The following is a 22,975-nucleotide window of genomic DNA, read 5'->3' as shown; positions in this document are numbered from 1 at the left end:
TTCAGGAGCATTGACCAGCATCCTTTGGGAGGGTACGACTGCTGCAGTTTTGAACCTCCAGGTACAAGTGGCTCATGACATGCTGTATGTATTGGCCAGGTTTTTACAAAACCTGAAGATATTCATTTCCCCCTACCTTAAAGAGAAAAAAAAAAACTCACCAAAAAACAAAACCCAAACTAAACCAAAGAGAATAAAGAGAACAAAACAGAACAAGCCCCCCAGATCCCCAAGCCCACAAACAGTACAATTAGAGAGAGAAAGAAAAAAAACTGGTCTTCTTAACCCAGTTCCTCCTACATGCATTTCCCCCAAACTGTCAACATCCCACAGGAATCTACCCACATTACACATCATAGCACAATGCTCCCGACAAAGGCATCTCAAGCCGTGATGTTTCAGGCAGCCTTTCAAACCGCCTTCAGTGTATCTAGGCTCACCAGCTCTGTAATTAGGTATTAAGTTTGAGCAATCCAGGAATTTATTCAGGGAGATACTTTGATTGTTCAACATGATTTATGCCTGCATGGTCTAGCTGGAATGAACAAAGGTTCATCCCATGAAGAAAACAAGACTTTCCATACCTCTAGTAAGCTTCAGTTCAGTGAAGCATAAACATATATATGTTCAGGCTCATCCCTAGTTAGAATAGCATTTAAACAAGCATGGGTATGTCAGAAGTCCTTTCAGTTCCATGAGACAAAAGCATGCATGTAACTGCTCTCTTAAACAGGCTTTAATTTACAAATAACATCAATAATAAAGTTCATCATCATGATCATCACAGCATCTGCTCTGTTTGGCTTTACCTGACAACACCAGACTTCAGAAGTGAACAATGATAAATTATAACTGTAGGTTCTTGCCATAAACAAAGCAGGTGAGATAACATTGTGAATAACATTGGTCCTTGCCAATACAGTTTTCTTTGGTGCATGCCAGAATGTTGCAGGGTTAAAATGACCATTCAAAATGCCTCTTTGATGTGTTATTAACTCTCAGCAATTGAATATTCCTACTGACCCAGAGAACTGAAGGCTCTGCCATATATTTCATTTTAGTCTCCAACATCAAGGGTTAGGAGAAAAAAGGGAAAAAAAAAAAAAACCATTCTATAAGTAGGCAAAAGAGAGAACATGCCAAAATGTGAAACAAAATTATTGGGTAGTGTAAGCAGCCAGTTCTACAGAGGGCTGCATGGCATGTTTTCAGGTGTTTTGCTAATCATTACAGTGCTATGTGGTGAGAGAAGTGATGTTAATGACTCTTCTCACATTCCCAACTATTTGCCCAGAATGGGAATAACAATAGATTTGGCAATCAATTCCCGAAGTTTCTGCACCTATCATACCTAGTGTAACTCACTAATCTAAACATGCATCTGCTTCTGTTTTCACCACACATACCTTAATTGCCACAAAAAATGATTTACACTGTTATCTCTTAGGTGTATTAGATGACTTCCTGCAGCACCTTCCAACTTTCAAAAGAACTTCGGATATGCCGCAAGTCAGGCAACGCATTGTAGCTCTATGGCTTACAATGCACTACTAGGACTGGCATGCTGATATTCCTTTAATGTTATTTAATTGACCTTCCTGTATATTTCAGTTAACAGTTTTGAGAAAAGCATAGAGCCTTTAGCATGCAGACCTCAGCAGTGTTCCAGGACAACTGCCACGCTGCTGTAGCTGTAGGTGACTACCCAATTTATCTGCAATAAAGAACAAGTTAGTAATTACTGTAGTGGCATGTATTTCCAGGTGAATTTTTTGCTTTTATAATTCTAATCTTTAGTCACGCTTTCTTCTCTTTCTAAGAAAAATGACATTTTATTACTGGTTCATTTTCTGAAGTAACTTCACTTATGCAGTTGCATCTGAAACAACCAAAATCTTTGTACTTATTATACACGTATGAGTATGTATATAAATAATAATACACATAATAAAATATGTACAGGTATCTTGATTGCGTTCTTTTGCCAAGAAATTTTCAGAATTACAAAAGAGCAAAATTAGTGCTCGAAAGACTCACGTACCTCAACTTGTAAATGGTGCAATTTTTCCATTTGATCTTTACTGTGATCATATGCAAACCACAATATTTCAGGAAATCTTCTGATCTTTCTAGTCGGTGATTCTGAAGCAACATTCTAGGAGAGGGTTTTCAGACATGTTACCAGTTTTTTATTCCATGGAAATGCTGGGGAGGAGAAAAAGCACTCTAATCTTAGTCATTCAACACCAGTATTAATGATGCATTCACATATCTAATAATTCCATGAGTTTTATTTGTAGCTTAATATTAAGGTAAAACAAATTGAAAGACAAGTCGTAAAAGTGAGATTGTTTTTCTTTTTAATGTCTGTGTAATCACTGAAAGGACAGAGTGACAACATATGGATGGTCTACCCAGTGGTCCCAAGCCTCTGTGCCTTAAGATCTGCCTGAGTACAGCACCAGACCTCAAGGTTCATGATAAGTGACTGAAACATGAAACATCTGGGATTTTGTACAATTACCTCTACAAAAGTGAGCTTTCAGTCTCCCCAAATATAAACACTTAATTTTGAAAATTAATTTTTCAATTGCTTAAAGTACTTCTGTAATACCTTGAAATAAGAGAGGTTGCAATGGACCCTTGCCCAACAGACACGCTTGGGAGGAGGATTTGAGGCCAAGCATCTCTGTGTTGGCTTCCTGTGGCTCTGCAACAAATTTAGTTTCCTGGATTCCCATCCACTATGTCCTCTGACTTTGCTGGCTCAGTTATTACACCCTTGCGAGCTGCTGAGCAGGAACACAGGGCTCCTCTCCCCTTTGAACCAGAGGTCTGCAGGCAGCCAGGATGGCAGTGCCTGGCAGGAGGCAGAAGCCAAGGAGGAGAAAATGGCCAAAGGTTATTTCCACTTACCTTCTGTGGAAGTCAGCCCACCTTGTTTACAACTTTCAGCTTGGATTTAAAATGGTTATTTTAGAAGCTGCATTCATTTGCTTTGCAGGTTTCTCTTCTTTTATGAGGCAAAGAGGAATAAAAGCAAAAATGCTTATCCCCTCTTGAAGGAAAGGCACCACTTCATTTCCATATGCATGCAGTTTTCTTCTTGTGTCAGGACATGACACAGACAGAGGAGTGAGTAAGCTGAATGAGCTCCAGCGTAGCTCATGCCCGTGTTATGCTCTGGAGAGATGCAATAACACCTGATAGATATGCTTAGCCCACAGATCCATAGTGTGGCCGCAGCTCACAGAAACCAGGAGGGGAGGGGACAGGTTTGGCAAAAAGGAAGTATGGGGTTGTCAACCTGGTTTTGTTTGCTTGCTTTTTGTAAAACTCATGGTGACATAAAAAGCCAACATGAATTACAATTACTCATCGTATCTGCAATTATTAGGAATAGCTGTTCCTAGTTTCAGTCCTAATTATGGTGCTAGCAATTTCGTATTCTTTTTTAACATAGCATAAAGAACTGCACAAAATCTGCCCATGAAAACAAGCAATGACCATAAAGGTGTAAAATGAGATAATTACCATCTGAAGCAAAAGAAAAAATGTTAGCACTCACTTTCCTCAATGATAATTACAACTTAGATCTGATGGCCGTAACTTAAGCATCTGCTTAGGCACAGAAGCCATCTTGTTCCTTGTTAGTCCTAATTTATATTCCTACAACAGTGTTAGAATAAAAAGACAGACCAGTCACCAAATGAAAAAGTCTGTATAGTCCTGAAGCAAAATATGCTTAGGATTTACATTCTCTTTGCTGCAATACCAGTTTCATTATGACCAATTGGTTCTTTGCTTTCATTCAAAACAGGCACAGAGGCAACCAAGTTTAGGTTCAAGAGTCTCTTGAAAGGCTCTTCAAGCCCACGTGCCTTTCTCTGTCTTTGTGGTGTGAGCACAGTGGACACTTCAAGCTCTCCCATCCTGCTACAGCACACGTACCACTGAAAAACTCCAGTGGGAAAGATGAAGAGTAAAGCTGCTTCCATTTTTCAAGTGGAGATAAGTCTATTGTCAACAAAGTCCTCCACAGAAAGCAAAGGAAGGAAGATCAGCAGCAGAGCAGCACTGAAGGGTGACAAAGCTCACACCTGCACCAGGTATAGCATGTTTCTTTGGTTAACACCACCAAACCCCTGAACCTTCATTTTTCTTTTTTATTTCTCCTGAGAAGGGTTCTCCTGGAAGGCTGGAGCCCTTTGAGCACATCAGCTGGTGTATACCAGCCCATCCTGACTGTGGGTGAACCAGCAAACCAGCCCCTGAGTCTCCCAGTCTGCCCCACTTTGCAGAAGGAAGAATAAGGCAAAAGGAGGAGAAAGAGGATGAATGAGAAGCAATCTCCAAGCAATCACATCTTGATGTATTTATGTACACATCTTTGCATAAATTCCACCAGCCATGGTCTTAATCTCAAGGACTATGAACTAGGCAGGAGAATAGTTATTTTCCCTGAACTGGGATATATTCACCAGCTACAATCCATTACTTGAAAATCCCTTTACAATTAAGCCCTTATTAAAACTTTTCAGGATAAATAGTAGATAAATTTAAACCAGGTTCCCTCCAGTTTTTGCCAGTAGAAAAGCAAGTGCTATGTGTCCTGAGGGACAAGTGATTTGTTGCTAGTAATTTAACAGAGGCTTCTCACAAAAATATTCTCCCCAAGTCCGTAACAAGCTCCATGGCCCCAGTATCTGTGCTCAGGTATTGTCCTAAATTGGATATGTGAGAGAATGGGTAATCTGTTTGTTTGGGGTTTTTTCCCCTTTTAAACAAGAGCACTTTTAAAATGGATTAATCCTAAAAAGAAGGCAATACCTTCTCCTTTAATACCATTAACTCTGCTGGAAAACAAATGGCTCCACAGAACATTAACAGCAGTCAAAGGGCAACCAATCTATAGTCAATCAAAATAAATGTAACAGATGACACAAATCTGCTTTCACTTACAGTAAATGAGTGTATATAGATATCTACATGGGTAAATAAGCTTCTCAGAAGTTTCTGCTGGAGAAAACTCATAAAACTTGGTAATGCCAAATAGATACGTTTATGTTCCACTGTGCCGTCACTCATAAACTTCATGTGCATTTACGGTAAAAGTAACATTCCCACTGATTATTACTGACAGAATGCAAGCAAATATTTCTTTGAAACAATCACATAAGTAATATTTGCAATCACATTTGCAATATTTTAAATAGCTTAAAGAAACCAATCGTAGATGTAATTAAACAAAACCGTTTATTACTGCATTATTTTAATGTCCTACTACCATGCAAGGTGTACTTTTCTCACAATACGCTAACCCCAGCCGTGCTGGCTCACTTTGCAAGGTCTTTTCCTGCATTGTTCTAGCCCAGCAATCACTGCACATATTGACATTTCTGTTCCAATAAGCATGCTTAGAAATGAGGTTTCTTGGCATTTCCAGAACTTCAGAGTGTTTTCAAGTGCATTTCCTAATGCCTTTTGCACTTGAGAAAGCTTTGTGCATAATTTTAAAGGAGAAATATGAATTCTCATGACATGAAACATATGTCTTGTGAAGAATATAAATTTTGCCATATGTGGCATATTATCCTCTCAGAATGTGCTGCTGTTACAAAGAGGGTCACACGCTTGCTTCTCTTGAATAGTATATTATTCCATAAGACACTGTGAATCCAAACATCTCCTAAACCAACAAAATACTGTACAACAAGCTCAACAATAACAGAACAGGGTTCAAAGAGCCACAAGCATTAGCTGATATGGTAAGATGGAGAAGGTCAAATATGTAAGGTGTGTATTTAACTCTAGAGTATTTAAGAAACTTTCAGCCTGACTTATTTACTATTCAAAGGCATTTTAATGCTGCTTTGCAAGGGGTCTTCATCTTACTGAAAATCAGCTTTTCAATAAATTTCTGTGCTTCTCATTCTGGATCATTGCTGTAAAAATTCATTGATCAAGGAGTTTAATGATTGTCTTTTCCTGCACCTGACATTTCTACCATTTCATTTTTAGTACTATTTTCTTTGATTTGCTCAATTATTGGCTGGTTTTATGCCCATGAGAGTGTATGACAGAACTGAAGGGATTCATACTTAGTGACATTCAGCACAGCTCTATCATCCTGTTTTTACACCAGCATAAAATTAATATAATACAGTGACAAATCAGGCCTGCACAGCTAACCCTCCATATCTCAAGAAGGCAGTTAATCTGGTTTTTTTAGCTATTCTTATTTACTGTCACAGTTACTCTCATAGTTGCTTTTTTGTTTTTCAATCAAACTTACTGTTCTGTTTTGCCAGTATCTTACATCTTGTGAAAGCCTGTGTGATATTCAGTGTACAGAAGCCTGAATTTGCTTAGTTTTAAGAATATTCATCAGACTGGGGATTGGTCTTGTAGATTCCCTGTCAGAGGTATTTCACAGCTATGGCTTAGTAAACCCAAATTCTCACATTTGCTCATTATACAGAAGAAAACAAAACTGAATTGGTATGTGTAGCATTTAAAGTAAGTTTTTATAAGCCAGATGTAGAAAGACAGTTCTGTCTTCTGGGATGCCTGCGTATACACATACAGAAATAATACCTCCCATCACGTCAGGGTTTGATGACTGCCACTACAGTGCATCTGACTTTTTCAGCACTGTTTCAACATCTAGGCTGCCATCACTGCAAAAGATGCAATAGCTGTCACATTTTGGGGTTAGCTGGCTTTGTGTTTTAAAATTAATCCACTGCTCTTGCCACAAGCAGACGTGTTTCTTAAGAGGAGAATGATGTGGAGAATGACATGGGAAGAGAGACACTGTGAACACTTCCAGGTGTCTTTCAAGGATGTGATTTCACAGCTAGAGTTAATGATTTCCTCTGGATATCTGAGGCACTTCCAAAGCAGTTCAAACCTGCATTCTATCTATCCGCAGTGGTCTCGTACTCCTGCCCTGACTGCTCCCTTCCACCAGGGTGAATGGGCTCTTGCCTGGCTATGCAGCAAGTAGGGAAAAGCATTTCTGCCAATGCAGCTGAAAACAAGAACTGCAAGGAAGAACTGAGATTTCTGCAAAGTTGGCTCCTGCAGCTTTGGAAGCTGGTGCAAGGACAGGACGGGAGTGCACAGTGGGTGCAAGCTGGATGTCAAAGCTATCATTGAGTTTCATCTGGTTATGGTTTCTTATCTCATCAAGTCCTGCCAAGGAAGAAGGTGTAAATCCTGCTCCTCATCCTCTCTCCTCCCCCAGCCACATGCTCCTGCCCCATTCTCCTTAGGATGGCTGTAGCAACTAGATACCTCTGGGGCGAATCATTTCAGAGAATTGACCCAGTGGAAATCTAAAACTGCATAGAAATAAACATGCAAAAATAAATAAAATAACAGCTTGCTGACAGATATATCAACCTGTCAACTGAGCTGACTCACCCTAAGGCCGCTCAATTGCCAAAGCCAGTGTAAGGAGGGAGCAGCTGAGAAAAGGAGGCAGGGGAGAGGGAGCAGGACCTTCCTTTTCAGTGGAAGACGGATACTGTCTTGACAGAGCTGCTTTTAATCTGAAGGCACCCCATCCAGTTCTGTGACATATGTGGTTTAGATGGAGGGGGGCAAAATTCATGGAGGCAAATTTTAGCTCCTGAAGTTTTACCACGAGGGTTGATCCTCTAATCTTTGTTGAGAAATTGACTTCTCTGGGGAAGTGACTGAGGACATACTTATCTCAGCTGTGAATATGAAGGGAGCCCAGGGACATTACTTCCTCTAGGGACAAGGCAGCCTTTGTGGAAGCCTGTAAAAGCAATGATTTTGAGCTTGTCTTGTCACAGATCCCTACAGTTTTCTGTCAGATGGCTAAAGTCAGTAGAATGAGCTTTACCTCACTGACAAAGGTCTTGCCTGGCTGGTTTTCCTCCTTGTAGCCCCCACAGAAGCCATTTGTGAGCTCAGGAGCACAGACAGGTCAGGAGAAACAAAGAGGGAGCAATAATGGCTCTGTGCTACCACTGCCACTAAATTAAATACTGAACAAAATTGTTCTAGGTTGTGGTTTGTGGTTTGTTTTTTTTTTTGAATATGAGTATTAAAAATTAAAAAAAAAACAAACTAAACCTGTGTTTAAATAAAATCATCGATGGTTTTTGCTACATGCTTATGATGCTTGCCTTGCACTTTCCCCATGACAACTTGTATGTTTTATTATGAGAAACCACTAGCTCTAGTAATAATAGGAGACATAGATCTTTGACAGGAAAATATGCTACATATTTTCAAGCTGTTTTATACTAAATGTGTATTTTCAGTCCAGTGCAAGGTAGAGAGAAAGCATCCACTGTTTTTATAAGCTGATAGGGTTTTTATGAGTTAAGAAAAAAAAATCACATTTCTGAGACTCATATGAGAAATAAAATGGAAATTAACTTTAAAAACCAACCAACCAACCAAGCAGATCAAATCTGCTTAAGTATTATCCAAAGAAATTGTTAGATTTTGCTATTAGGGAATTTCACCAGGATTCACTGAGTTCTCAATTCTAGTTTTTCACATAACCAGTCTAGTTTGCAATGGGCTGAATTTATAGGGTCAGCTACCTTTTTCTGTTACTGAGCTCAGAAAGATTCCTCTTTAAGCAATCTTGCTGGTTATAAACATATTCTGAAATAATTTAACTATTAATTACTCTAAAGATTTGAGGATTACTTTGCATGTGCATTATGTCAGTAGATTCAATTCTCTATACTTAACAAAATGCTGAAAATTTTTTGTGTGTGTGTGTGCATAGAAATAAATGAACAGTGGCTCCTAAATTAGTAACATTTGGGGAGTAAAAAACGTGGTATGTTTCTGCTTTATGAAATACTTAGATTTCAACAGTTATACCTCAGGTGCATACAAGTCTGCCAGTATAGTTTACCTCAGACCATTTTAATGAGTGAAAAGCTTATTACCTCTGCTATGTGCTAAAATGTTGCTAAAAAATATATGTGAGAATAGTTATTATTAATGTATAAGACATTGGTAAACTAAATAAGTTCACATTATACAGAAGGAATTTGTATAATTAAGATCTTTTATCTGTAAAAAGAATGAGTGTTTGGAGTCACCCATGATACATATCACACGACATCATAAGAAACTATAAACAAAACCCACAGTGAAAAAGAAAAGAGGAGGAAAGGATACATTTCCCTACACAAGATAATGGAATTTTGGAGCTTTTGAAACTTTTCAAATGCTAGACACTCAAACAAAATGCTTTATTTATTCAAGATTTATTATCCAACACTAGGATAAAGACAGACTGAGAATGTTATGTGAGCAACTCATTGAAACTTGCAGGACACAGCATCTTCTTGTTTACTTTGTTTTAAATGTCTGCTCAATGCCAAGAACACACAAGACCTGGGCTTTATTTAAAGTTCTCCTGGATAATTCAGAGCAAGCTATTCCATCTTCTCGTGTCTTCATTTTCTTCTGTCAATAATACACTGATTTCTGTGATAAAGGACACTGGGATGTAGTATTGAAACTATCAGGTGTTCAATTATCCCTTCATGAGCATCACTGCTCTTGCCTCAGAACAGCACAGAAGGGACATGACAAAGTTGTCCAGCTTTCTTTAACCCTGCTTAGGAAAAAAGAGTTTTGTTAGTTTAAAGGTATTGCTCACTGAAACACCAAACACTAGGAGTGAACTTCTAGTTTCATTAAAGACAATGTGGGGTTTTTTCATCATCCTTGATGGGGTTTGGTTTCATTTGTCTTTGACAGGATTCTGCACACCACTTTGTTTCAAACTACTATTATGTATTTCACTAATATATCAACTTGTAAGGAGAAAAAAAAAATCTCTGGATGATTATTTCACATGAAGAAGGCTATGAGGAGCAGCCCTTTTGTTCAGAAAGCTGAAGGATGGCAGTCTGGCTTAAAAGTTACAAGAGAAGTAAAATAACAACCTAAACTGTGGACCATATTTTGACTGTAAAATACACATCTTTGTTCTATGCCTTAGTTGCCATTGAGGTATCAGATTTTTACAAGGTTGCCCAAGAAGTACAGGCAGTTTATTGCTATTCACTGCTCCTGTTTCTCCCAAGCCGCAGCAATCAAATAAACAAGAAAAGTCATTTGTACAAGGTGGAGTAGATATCTGTTAACATGCATGCTGATTTTATGGTGGAGTAGAAGAACGTAGCTTTAACTGTGCGCTGAAGAACACTCTTAAGGTTGCATTTATTTACATAACATCTATGGCATTTAGTTGACTGAAAAGAATTGATTAGCAGAAGGCTGTTAACAGCCATCCTGTAGCAGGCACTGCACTGAGTTTTAGAGGTTTATTTCACTAATTGGTGCCCTCCTGTAGTCTTTATGAGTCAATTCTAGAAAATAAAGGAGCACTCCAAACTGTGTTTAGAATAAGCAGAGTGTTGCTTTTGCCTGCACAGAAATCTCATAGTTGAGCTCTTTTTAGAAATGAGTTTAGGATTTTCCAGCCAAACTATTTCTCTCTGGTGAATTCTTGCATGCAGCACTGTATCCTTACTACAATGCTTTGGCAAACCCCAAATAGCATGGCATGCTGAAAACCAGATCTGTAGCTGCAACCGGAGGCATGACATTGCCTTAATTGTCCACCACAGCTGTCTGGGATGCAGAAGTCACACACCTTTATGAAAGCAGAGCCCTCGCATGGCCCCAGCTTGTGAGCTGGCCAGCAGGAGCATCACACACAAGACAGGCAGGCATGGCTTCCACTCCAAGGAAACAGCAGCACAGAGGCTCGTTATAATGTCATCTTTGCAGAAGTATAGTGTGTGTACCTACAGGATTGACTGACACAATGGGAGTGTGGTGATGGCTATAAGGTGGGACCCAGGAAGGTCCAGGACATCCATTGAAGAGGAAAGCTTCTTGCACCTCTTGCAGGCAAGCTAAATTCGTACAGGGAGGACTTTAGAAGGAAACGGGTTTCAGCAAGTTCCCTGTTATGCCTTGAAGAACGTTTTATCACGAGTAGATAGAAAGAAAGTTCTCATCTCTGTGGTTTAAATAGTAATTGAAATAAGGAGATGCACATGCTGAACTCTGAAGAACAGCACTGGTATTAACATGATAGGCAAAGAGCTATTGTCTCCAGCTGGTTCCTGGAAGTTTCCAGGGCATGGAGAGAACCACTAGAGGGCTCACACAGTATTTAAAGGATTATTACATGTGGCACATGAAAAATGCTCTCATTTTGCTTTCTGTTCCTCCATTCGTACATGCAACATATTTCAGAACTGAACCTGCTATAGCATCCCTTCACTGTAAAGTCAGCTTCATGGGCTATCACATGCCCACCTCTGGAGACACCACTACCCTCTGACCTCTCCTGTGTAAACAGGCGTTCCATGTAAAACAATTTTGGCTTGATCATGCTGCTTGTTAACCAGTAGTCACTAATCAGAGGCAGCCATTCAGCAGAACAGCAACTGCAATGCACCAGATAATAATAGCAATGTTATTGCACGTATCAATATTTCAGAAAGAAAGGAAAACTTCACACAACCTTCCTTCCCTTCCTCTTTTCCCATGCAAAACAATAAAAAAAAAAAAAAAAGCTTTAGGAAAGACAGACATGATCCTAATATTTGTACCAAATATTTTCCCAATTAGGGGATTCATAGAAATTCTGAGACAATAGTCTGCCTGTCCCACGAAGATTTCAGTATACTGCTCATGGGGACAGGGAGGTTTGCCAACACCACAATGAGATATAAAAGCTGGTTTTGGGAACTAGTGAATAATGCTAACTCCCCCTAAAGCATACTTCCTCCTAAGGATCAAAATTTGTCAATGAGGGATAACACAAAACTAGTATAACGGGTTTTCTTTTTTCCCTCTTATCACTCATTGGCCCTGAGGATCTTGTTATAACATTTAGTGTTGAGAGTAAAAATGTTCAAATATATAGCCCCAAACTAAAAAATGTGAGGGCAATAATCACGGGAGTATTTCAATGCCAACTACTACGAAGTTCTGTCTTTTTTCTTCTCTTTCTTTTCCCTTTACTTTCTGAAAGAGTCTGCCAAGGGAATTATTCTGATTACTCTGCATGTTTTGCAGATGGTTGGCTGCTGCACACTGTTCTCGAGGGAGGTCCACATCCTATAGCATCCAGCTTGGATGCTGCCCTCCACACCAGCTGAGCTATGGAAGTCCTTAGTCAGCAAAGCTTTTGCTAACATGCCTAAATGAAGTCTCTGCTTCAGCCTGAGCTTTGAGGAGGTGGTTTGTCACAGTTTCCTGAGCTTGGACTTGATTCCACTCTCTATTAACACCAATGAAAATATTCCACTTGCCAGGAATGGAAATTAAATGGTACTTTAAAACTTTTTTTGGTAATATTTATATATACATTCATCTGTAAATAGACACACATATACATATAAAAGCTGTCACTTTGATGTGTTCAGAAGTCATGTTCAAGAGTGTTTCTGTAAACTTCAAAAGTTTTCTTCTCAGGGATACTAGAAACATGTACATTGGTTGTATCATGCCAACAGTGTGAGGACAGGCAGCTTTCCTGCCTGTTGGCTTTCCAATATGGCATTCAGACAAACAATTTGGAGAACTTGTAGTTGCAGGCTGATGGGAGGAGCAAGGAGGTTCTGCCATTTCAAGTCTGAAAAAGACTAGAGCATCGCTCCGTTCTCCCCCATATGCATCCCTGAAAATCTGAAGAAAACACCTGAAAATCTGTCTTCATTACAGCAGCATCATCCTTCAGGAAAGGAATATGCTTCCCTGACACACCTGTTTCACTGGGACAAATGCACTGAGGTGAATAAACAGGCTGATATTTGCAAAGCCACCTCAACGGAAACTGGATTTTCACATCCTGAATGTACTTGGAGTCTCTGCCGTCATTAACTGAATTGCACTCACACAGGCAGTCCCTCTAGGTGCAGCATTTTACAAGTTTGGGTTTCAGATTTATTGCTTAAAATTATTTTGAACCCAGTGACTTTCAACAAAGACACCTCTGCTCGTCTATGTCAACAAATAATAGTTCTTATAATCTGGGGTTGTATGACTCTTAGATTTCTAAAATGCAAATTACATATTTATGCTAGAAATTGAGGGATCCACTGTAGTTTATTTTGAGGTGGGCTTTTTCATTTTGAATGTTTTCCACAAAGATTCATACCACTATTTAACTATGATGAGGTTAGCATAAACCAACAAAAGGAAAGAAATTGTAAGCTAAGATTGATGATAGATTCCTAACTCATGCTGTTGTGCCTTGTTACTGCAGGACTGCCAACCAGCTCATGTTAATTATACACTGCAAGCAGAGCTGGGCGTGCGGGTGTGTGTGTGGAAATCATTGGTTTGGGTTCGTATTACTCCCATTTAACTTTACTGGCACATTTGATTCATATATCTTTTTTTATATTTTGAACTCACAGAGCCTGAAAATTGAAATACAAACCTCCTGATGGATCAGGAAGAACAAGGCTAGTTCTCCCTCCAGACTCCAGTCTAAAGCATGATGACAATCCTGTTCCATTTATTACCATGAAAACATGCTGTTCTTGCTCCACTTTGCAAGCCAGACTTGGCCAGCCTCATTATTTCCAGAAGAGACACCAGCCAGTCTTCTTTCTGTTTGTAGACAGCATCTGAGAAAAGGAGGGGGCTTTGAAGAGCACAGGGGAAGAGCTGTGTTATACTCAGTGACCACAGGTTTGTCAGTCTCTTTTGTGCTGTTTCCTAGAGTTCAAAAGAAAATAGTTCTTTCCATTCTCTTACTGGATACAAGTATAGTTTCAATCCCAGAGTGGCGGTATCTAGAGAGGAGTTTAATAATTTTTACTCTATCATTTTACACTCATATGTCCTTAACCCAAGCTAGATGGTCAAAGTACTCTGGGCCAGTGTTTTTTGTTCATTCAATATGTACACAGTCCCCAGCACTACAGGGTCCCACCCCAATGGACAACATTAAGTGCTTCTCTGATATAAATGCTAAATAATTGATCACAAATCCCTAAATCACACAATGCATTGTAGTTTCTTCTCCCTGATTTTGCTACACTCTTATTTACATCAGCATATGATATTTATATAAGAAATTTGTAATGAAGGCCCAGAGATGCTTTGATGTGGTTACACGGACTATCATCACAAGTGGGAACAAATACGTCTAATGGATTTTCTAGTACTGTGTTTTCATCATCCATGATAGACTCTCATTTGTGCTGGTCACAACTGTAGGATGCCCATGTGTTCTGCACCCAGACTTTAATAGATCTATATTTTATGGCCCTACAGTAAAAGTAATTGCAGGTTTTATAATGTCTGTGTACTTGTCCAACTGAGAGCAATCCATTTAGTGACTTCTGGAAAGGTGAGGTGTTTCTGTTACAAATGCATGAGCTGTCAGGGTCTCCGGCTGCACAGCTGGCCAGTTACCAGCCTCTTTTTAATGAGGGCACATTCCAGAGATCTAACTTTCTTTTCCTTCCCCTACACCAAAATAAAAGAAATTTTGGAACACGAGGGGTTTCAGCAGAAACAATCCTGAGTTTTACCAGTTCAGAGGAAGTGCAGAAACTTGGAGGCCAGTCCAGAAGATGCTGACAGCTGGAGCTGCCAGTGAGTGCAGCATGTCAGGTTGGTACCTCACCTTTTTCCCAGATCAGACACTTCAACTGCAGCTCACAGTTGACAAAAATCAAGAATCGATTTTGACTCATTGTCTAACCTCAGATTAGCTTTCAAAAACCACACAGCTGTTCTTGACATTCTCACATAGGAAAGCAAGAACTAAGGCAATCAGAGAAAAACAAAATCACTTCCTTTTTTTTTTCTTTTTTTGAGCATTGAATAACAGAATAATTCTACCAGCTACATAAAGTTCCAGGGCTCTGCCAAACATTTATATCTACACAACCCTCCACAGGGCTGTCTCTTGCCCTCAGTAACAGCCAGCCCTGCAGCAAGAATTTGGCACAGGGAGCAGGACAAGGTGATAGGGGAGTGGGGCATTTTAGAGGCACAAATGCCCCATAAATGCCAGTTCTGCCATTTGCACTTCTCAAGATCAAGAATAACTCAGTCCAAATGTTAACAGTGTTTTTTTACTGTGTGTGATGAATGGATTAATCCTGTTATTACCAGAATAATTAATCTTGCTTGACACTCCCGGCAGATAGTCCAATATGCTGGACTCCAGACATGGTAGTGCTTCATAGAATCATAGAATAGTAGGGTTGGAAAGAACCTTAAGATCATCAAGTTCCAACCCCCCTGTTGTGGGCAGGGACACCTCACACTAATATTCATAATATTTTGGTATTTTTTCAATGCGTAATTAACAAGGAGAGTAGGGAATCCAGGAGAATCAGCCAGCATTAAAGTAAGCAGAAGCCAGAAAGTTGTCTGGAGCTAAGTCTCAGCTATTTCAATGACAGTATCAATTGAAAGGAAAGTCCCCATCTGGGAGACAGACAAGATCCAGTTGCAGCTGGCAACGACACAAATGCTACTTGCTAAATTATCTGAAACTATTTTTTTGTCATAACATGACATATATGCTCTTAGTGATGAGTCTGATTTTAAAATGTTAGTGTTTTCATAGTATAGCCCTTGACTGGACTGCTCCAGATGCATAAACTGGAGAGAAAGGTACAGCCAGCCTAGACCCTTGGCATCTTCAGCCATTCAGCACAAAAATTTATGTGTGAATAAGTGGGAAAGAAAGTACATTTAATTCTTATGGGTGGACAGAGTATTCCTGTGCTAATCGTGGTACCTTTTATTTTCAGAATGGCACCCCAAAATTACAGACTTTCCTTGACCCAAACAATGAATATTCTTCCTCTAGCTCTAGAAAAACACGTGAATCAAACAGTTCTTTCCAAACACCATATTTCTTGGCATAAAAATTACTTCCCCTCCCAACACACATATTATGTTCTTATGTCTTTTTTTTCCCCAGGTTAAATACTCATTCTGAGGCTGCTCAACTGACCATACAAAATTTGTTGCGTGCTTGTTTCAGCTCCCTACTTGGAAAATAAGCACTAAAGTTCTGCTTGGAGCTCCTACATGGACCAGTGGGGCCTGCCTCTCTGCTGCAGCCTTCACATGGTCTGGAAACCACTGGCCTGCTCAGTCAGGACAGGGACCAGCTCATATTTTGTTGAGTGACAGCAAAACTTTTATTCCTATTTTTAGAAAAGAACTGTGGCACTCAAGAAGAGCTGCTAAATTACAGCTTAAGTTTGCAGCATCCCAAGCCAAATGTATGAGAGTGGCTCTGTGTCACTTCCAAATATGAGGAACTGGTGTGCTGGTAGATAGACCTGACAGATCTGATGAGACTTTCGGGAATTAACTGCCTGCCACTCTGCTGTAGTGTCCCAAACCCTCATCCCTCAGCTGGCAACCTTCCCTTTACCTATGCCTCAACAGACTAAAACTGGAAAAGGACTAATAAAAAGAATTGATTTAGGGTTTCTTCCTTGTCTTGGACCCTGCTATGCTCCTCCTTACAGCTCAACTCCACCTGCTGTGATCATCCCGTTTTACTCAGAGGTTTTCCATATGTAGATTACTGCAGTGGCATTGCCATTCCCTGTGGGTTTTTAGGCCACCTTTTATTTGTTAATTCCACCTTGTTTTGCTAATTTCTTACTGTGAACTGGTTTATCTAAATGCCACTTCAATGCCTACTTTGACTAATCACATCTTTCCTGTTTACACCCAGCCTTTTCGATAAGGATTTGAGGAGATCTGGAGGTTTAGGAGAGGAGGAGAGTAGCTATTTTACTTTGCTTTTTCCACTATCTCTATTCCTTTTCTTTCCCTTGATTCTAAGAAAGGATACAAAATGTCTTAATCCCAGTGAAATGTCACCTTCTACTTAGATATGTTCAGTACTATGTGATATTTGCTAAGTATGTTCCTATATATCTCAACCTGAAGATTCAAGAATCATTATGCTTTGCTTTCCAAATCCTACCTCTCTTCAAGTTCCAGTGATCTCACAATGCAAATACTAACAGGTACAAAAAAATAAAATTAGAGAAAGTCAGTATTCTTACAGCAGCTATAGCTTTCTGCAGCAGGGCAGAAATGGGTATTTTTTAATGACTTTTTTCCTCAATGCTAACTTGGGCATTAAAGCTTTTTATCCTGCTGGAGTTTGGCAGAGGAAACCAGCAACAAGAGGGACAATACAATCACTCCTGGACATCTACCACTTTCTTGCAGATTGATAACCAAACATTTCAAATATGTGTGGACTCAAAGACCATGGTAGTTCATGGAAAACTGCCAACTGACATTAATACCCAGACCCTTAATTACTTCCTTCCAAGCTAAGACAAAAAGAACAAATTCCGCAATCTATATAGCAGGTCATAGATCATAGGTGAGTGGCAGAATTATTCAAAAGGGTTCTTACAGTCTCCGTGGCACCCAGTTTCTGATGCTTACATCAACCCATACTCTCGACACAACAATGTTAATTTTCCCTTAGCCATCACTGCCTCTGTCATTAAAGATGGCCCTTAAGTCTTAATGGAGTTTTCATGAAATCGTACAAAGCAGGATCACTGCTGCCCTTCAAAGCTTCCCTAAAATCAAATGTATTTTGCAGGAAAAGGTCTATCAAACACCTGGCAGGGGCCGGGCATATATTATGATTAGAGATCATGTGTTGGGTTTGTGTGGCAAGGTTTTGATAGTGGCAGGGATACAGGGTTGGCATCTGTGAGAAGCTGACAGAAGCTTCCTCCGTGACTGACAGAGTCAATGCCAGATTGTTCTAAGATAGACCCACCACTGGCCAAAGCCAGGCCCATCAGCAACGGTGGTAGTGCCCCTTGTATAGCATGTTTAAGAAGAGGAAAAAGCTGCTGCACAATTGCAGCTGGAGAGAGGAATGGGAATATGAGAGCCACAGCTCTGCAGATAGCAAGGTCAGTGAAGAAGGAGGGGGAGGAGGTGCTGCAGGTGCCTGGCAAGACCTATGGACCCATGCAGAGAGAAGCCCATGCTGGAGCAGGTTTGCTGGCAGGACTTGTGACTGACCATGTGGGGACCCATGATGGAGCTGTCTGTTCCTGAGGGACTGTACCCCATGGGAGGGACCCCCTGCTGGACCAGGGGAAGAGTGTGAAGAGTCCTCCCCTGAGGAGACAACATATGATGAAATGACCACAACCCCATTTCTCTCAGCCAGGGTCAACACACCACAGATCATCAGAGTTTTCCTAGAGGAAAACTTTGTCAACAATGAGAGATGAACCAAACCCCACCCATGGTGTATATTCAGTGAACAGTAGGAGACTGAAGACACATTCACATGGACTCTGCCTGGACCCTTGGCACATCTCCAGGCACTCCTGTGCTTACAGGATCCAAGGTATGTTTCTACTGCTTTCAAAACATGCTGCTTTGCTGCTTGGAGATAGTTATCCACGGAGCCGAACCGAGGGTCCTGGCGCTTTTGATCTAACTTAAGGTCAAGTTCTGCAGCAGAGAGCCTGGAAATGTCAGAAAACTTTATTTTAATAGTATCTGTTAGGATGTGCTTTCCAATGGGAGCAGAGCTGGATTTTGAGACTCCTTTTCAGAGCAGTGGGTATCTTGACTGACCCAGCTGGTCTAAGGCTCCGCACACTCTCAGTCCCACCATGAAGGTAGACTGTAGAACATGCTGTCAGGGAAACACTGAACTGGGAGCACAACCACCAGCCGCAGAAACAGGCCTGTTCTTCAGCAGCAAGAATTATGAAATGCAGTCCAGGTTTGCCAGTAGCCTATTTCAATCATTCTGCAACCAATTTTTCAGTTGGTACACAACTTCAGAAATCTTGAGTCAGAAGTATGGTGTAAAGTTTATGCTTGTTGTTTGCTTTGGTTTGATTTTGAAGGAGCATTTTGCAAGCTAGAAATCCTGTGTTTTCAGCTGTGGCAGTTGCAGACTAACCCAATCATTGATGGCTACAATATTATCTGTTTTTTCACTCATTTCATTGTCTATAGCTGGTATTTCTCATTGTACTGTTCAATTTGTAAGAGGACTACCCTTCAGCTTATTTGTGTACAGCGGCAGCCATAATAGGGCCCTGTTTCATAATTGTGTTGAGGTAGTGCCCAAGGCTCTCAGCAAGAAATAATAGAAAATGACATGACACAACTGTGCTGAGTCACACCTTTTTAAAGCCCAGCTCTTTTTGAGGGACACAAGAGCATAGATAAAAACAACCACAGGCAGCAAAGAGCCCCTTCTGAAAACAGCTCCTGGTAACTCATTCAAGTCAGTGGTCATAAAGAACAATAGCACAGCTGTCAGATAAATGGGATGCTTACAACTGCACACAGAAAACCAAAAAAATTCAGCAACAAGCCCATTAGCTTTTACTTCATGAGTGGTATAGGACCTGCTGTTTCAGTAACGATCTGCTGGGTCACATAAAACCTGTAGAGAAAATGCAGAGAATTCTGGCATCCATCCATTCCTCCATCTGTCTGAGGGCAGCTGGGAAACTGCCCCAGTCAGTCCTCAAACTCAGGGATGCTCTAACGCAGCAGCCCATGCCAGTGTATGAGAACTGTTACATGACCAACGTGTTTACAAGCCTTGATTTGCAATGAATGCATTATACAATCGCTCAGTAACAATTAAAATGAAAGCTCTATTTTTTTACAGCTCTTTCAGTCAGCTCTACTCCTATAATGTATGTTCCAGAAATAGTGAAATCACAGATTTCCACTCCTGGATCATCTCATCAGCCTGTGATCAATTCCAGCACAATCTTTACCAGGAATTTTAAAACTGTTTTCTACCACATTCCAGTGGCATCAGTAACACATGGCTCCATGCAAGACAGTGGAGAGCATATCCTGAAAAATGCATGATGTATATTAAAATCACATCAGTATGGACACATCAGAACATAAGCCAAAGACATCATGAACCTGGAACTACTACTTTTTTCCTAGGGTTTTATTTTGGGTAAGTTTGGGGTTTGTTTTTGTTCGTGTGTTTTTGCTGCACTAGATAGTCCTCATAATTTGTTATGATTAACTCCTTCTCGGGGGGGGGCCCCCCCAAAAAAAAAGCCAAATAAAACCAAACAAAACCAAACAAACAAGAAAACCAACCTAGGAATGAAGGAATTAGATTAAGTCCTTCCACTTAGTTAATTTCGATGATCCAATATTCCCCTCATGTTCCAACACAGCTCTTTTCTCTGCTGACGATAGCAGGGCTCAGGAAGTATCTTAGAAGGCAGTTTCAATCTAAGGGCAAGGCAGACCAAAGACCACTTAGTTTCCCAGACAAAGTATACTTGGTTTTGTGTACTTGTAGGTGAGCCAGAAGCTGTAATAAGAACACTTAGAAAACGAAGTCCCTTTGGATATAGATGATCAATAATGTTCTCAACAAAGTTGAAAGCAGTTCAGAACATGGTGTCTCACCAACATACACTGTAACCATAGAATCATAGAATGGTTTGGGTTGACAGGAACCTTAAAGATCATCCGGTTCTAACCTTCTGCCATGGGCAGGGACACCTTCCATTAGACCAGATCGCTCAAAGCCCCATCCAAGTTGGTCCTGTAATGTTTTAGTGTAGCTACCGTGGATCTTATTTCTGGCAATACCTTGAAATTTGCCCAGGGTACGTTTTCCCTGTCATTTATCATTTTGTTCAGTCAGTAGCAACAGCAATCATTTAAGATAACTAAGCAGTTACATGTTGCTAATGATGGGTGTCTACTGTATGGGTAGCAAGGATCAAGATCCTTCCACGCTGGACACACTAGGGGGAAAAAGATGCCCAAATACCCATCGTTATAGCACCTGAGGAAATTTTGCATAAAATGAGTAGCAACAGAAAAATCATCAGCAGGCTTTCTCCCCTCTCATCCTTTGAATAAAAATGTTACCACAAACACAGTAGACACTAAAAAGAAATGGCCTATCCATCAAGTGGGCTGAGCTCGTACAGAGGAAAGAAGAGAGGCAAATATTTTAACAATGTGGGTATAAGGGTTTTGTGGTGGCAGGGCAAAAAATAATTGATTTTGTGGGACTGACTCCTGGTTTGTGCTCCAGTTGTTTTTCTGGCGGTCTCTATTTTATGTTTGACAAAACTGTCAAAGTGTGAGATGTAAGATTTTATGTCCATGTATTAAGAAAGAAATAAAGCAAAGCAATCCATCAGTCCAGTGGCTGATGTTTAACCTCCTTTCTCCCTTCGACTTGTATATGTCTGCTTCTGCTGCACTTCTGAGAAACCATGAACTGTCTCATCCCCAGGAAATACAACGAACCTTAAACTGCAGAAACAAAATGTCTTATTGAGCATTTGGGAAATGTTCTGAACAACACTGCCCATCTCCTGTGGCAAGACATAGCAGCAGAGACAGATGCAGTACTGGTAGAAATGACTGGCAGAGGGATATTGCAAAATACGTGTAACTGGGGGAGCTGAAGACAGGAACACACTGAGAAAAGCACTACAGTGTGCTGGATGTGCTGGCATTACTGAATAGTGAGTAGCAGCAAGAACAGGGCATATGCAGCCAGAGGAAATCAAATACATCATCTGAAATAATGAAGTTACATGTTCAGTGCTTTTGGGTAACTGCTAGACAGGAGTAAAGAGCAACAACATTGTTGTGCCAAAAACCGTCCAAGTTTTGATTTTCAGATCCTTCCTCGTGGAATCCATGAAAGGACTCCAAAAGAAAACCAGCATCTCTATGGTGAATGACAGAAAATGCTGTACTGAGCAGAGCAGCTTTGCCCATAGCTGAGGACAAGGAAAGGACTCAGACAGACAGGCAATCATCACTTAAATTAGAATTAGCCAGGATACAGCAATCATGCTTAGCCAGTGGCTGGATTCACATACCCTTTTAAGAGGGTAACTTACTACACTATGAATCACCTAGTTAGCAAACTCATTTGTAAACAAACTCTAGATGTTGCCTAAACTTGATTTCTTGGCCCCAGGATTCTCTCTCAGTGGTTCAGCTCCATCAGTGGGAGCAGCACTGGCAAAGCAAATGCAGGTAAGGCCCCTAGGATGGTGATACCTTCACCAAACTACGGCTTTCAGCCCTTGGGAACAGGACAAGGCTCCTCCATTGCAACAGCCACACGGACCCCCTCAGCAGTTGCACCTGCAAGCCAGGCATTGCTGCGCAAGGTGCTGCAGGGGCATTCAGGAGCTCTGAGAGACACCCCTGCTTTCTCCTTTTCCCTAACATGAAGCATGAAAGGGCGGATAGAGCTGCAAAACAGTGGTTCAGGTCACCTTACATGTAACCCCAAGCCCAGGAAGCAGCAGCCAGAGGGCAGTTTCTCATTTCCCCTCTGGGAAAAGGAGTGACTTCCACGTGTGGTGCTCTTTTCAGTCCTCTTGTACTCCCACAGGCACCCTGGACAGCAGGCATGGTCTCCATGCCTCCCAGTCTCCAAAGCAGAGCCATGTCAGACTTGCCTGTGAAAAAAGTTGCAAACTCTTGCCTGGGCCCCCAGCAGAGCAAAACGGGAAACACTGCTCAGTTGCAGCAGCACTGAGGCATTGCTCTACGCAGTCTGAGCCACATGAATTTTGTCTGTGTGATTTCCTCCAGCTTATCTTCTGATCTCTAGCCTACAGTCAAACTGAGCTGTAAGGGTTACAGGTGAGGGAACGAAAAGTGCTTTTGTTCTCCCTTTGTATCCCTCCTTCTTCCCACCACTCAGCCTCCTCCCTCACCTGAATCAATCCAAAGTTACAGAAGTAGAATCATAAGTTAAAGAGTAAAAAATAGGGAACATGGAAAAAGCTTGTCATAAAATGAGGTTACTCATACCTTCATGAGGAAGCAGGGTGATTATACACACTTTACACAGAATGATAGAAACAATAGCATTACTCACTCAATCTCAAACTCTAATGAGGCGCATCAGTTA

At 40.7% G+C, this 22,975-nt stretch overlaps 2 long non-coding RNA genes across 2 annotated transcripts in view; one reads left to right on the top strand and one right to left on the bottom strand.

The window, feature by feature from the left end:
* LOC133215326 (uncharacterized) overlaps positions 1–22,975 on the top strand; it is a 520,488-nt gene that overhangs the window by 293,264 nt on the left and 204,249 nt on the right. The gene's annotated exons all lie outside the window — the stretch shown is intronic.
* LOC133215325 (uncharacterized) overlaps positions 1–22,975 on the bottom strand; it is a 211,680-nt gene that overhangs the window by 1,266 nt on the left and 187,439 nt on the right. The window contains exon 2 of the long non-coding RNA XR_009726383.1: positions 1,654–1,714. This is a non-coding gene — a long non-coding RNA (uncharacterized LOC133215325). The remainder of the gene's footprint in view (positions 1–1,653; positions 1,715–22,975) is intronic.

The sequence above is a fragment of the Neopsephotus bourkii genome, unplaced genomic scaffold (genome assembly GCF_033783945.1).
Source record: "Neopsephotus bourkii isolate Nb327-2 ecotype Australia unplaced genomic scaffold, CSIRO-AGI_Nbou_v1 NB_962, whole genome shotgun sequence".
NCBI lineage: Eukaryota > Metazoa > Chordata > Aves > Psittaciformes > Psittacidae > Neopsephotus > Neopsephotus bourkii.
This window is presented reverse-complemented; position numbering and strand designations above follow the sequence as displayed.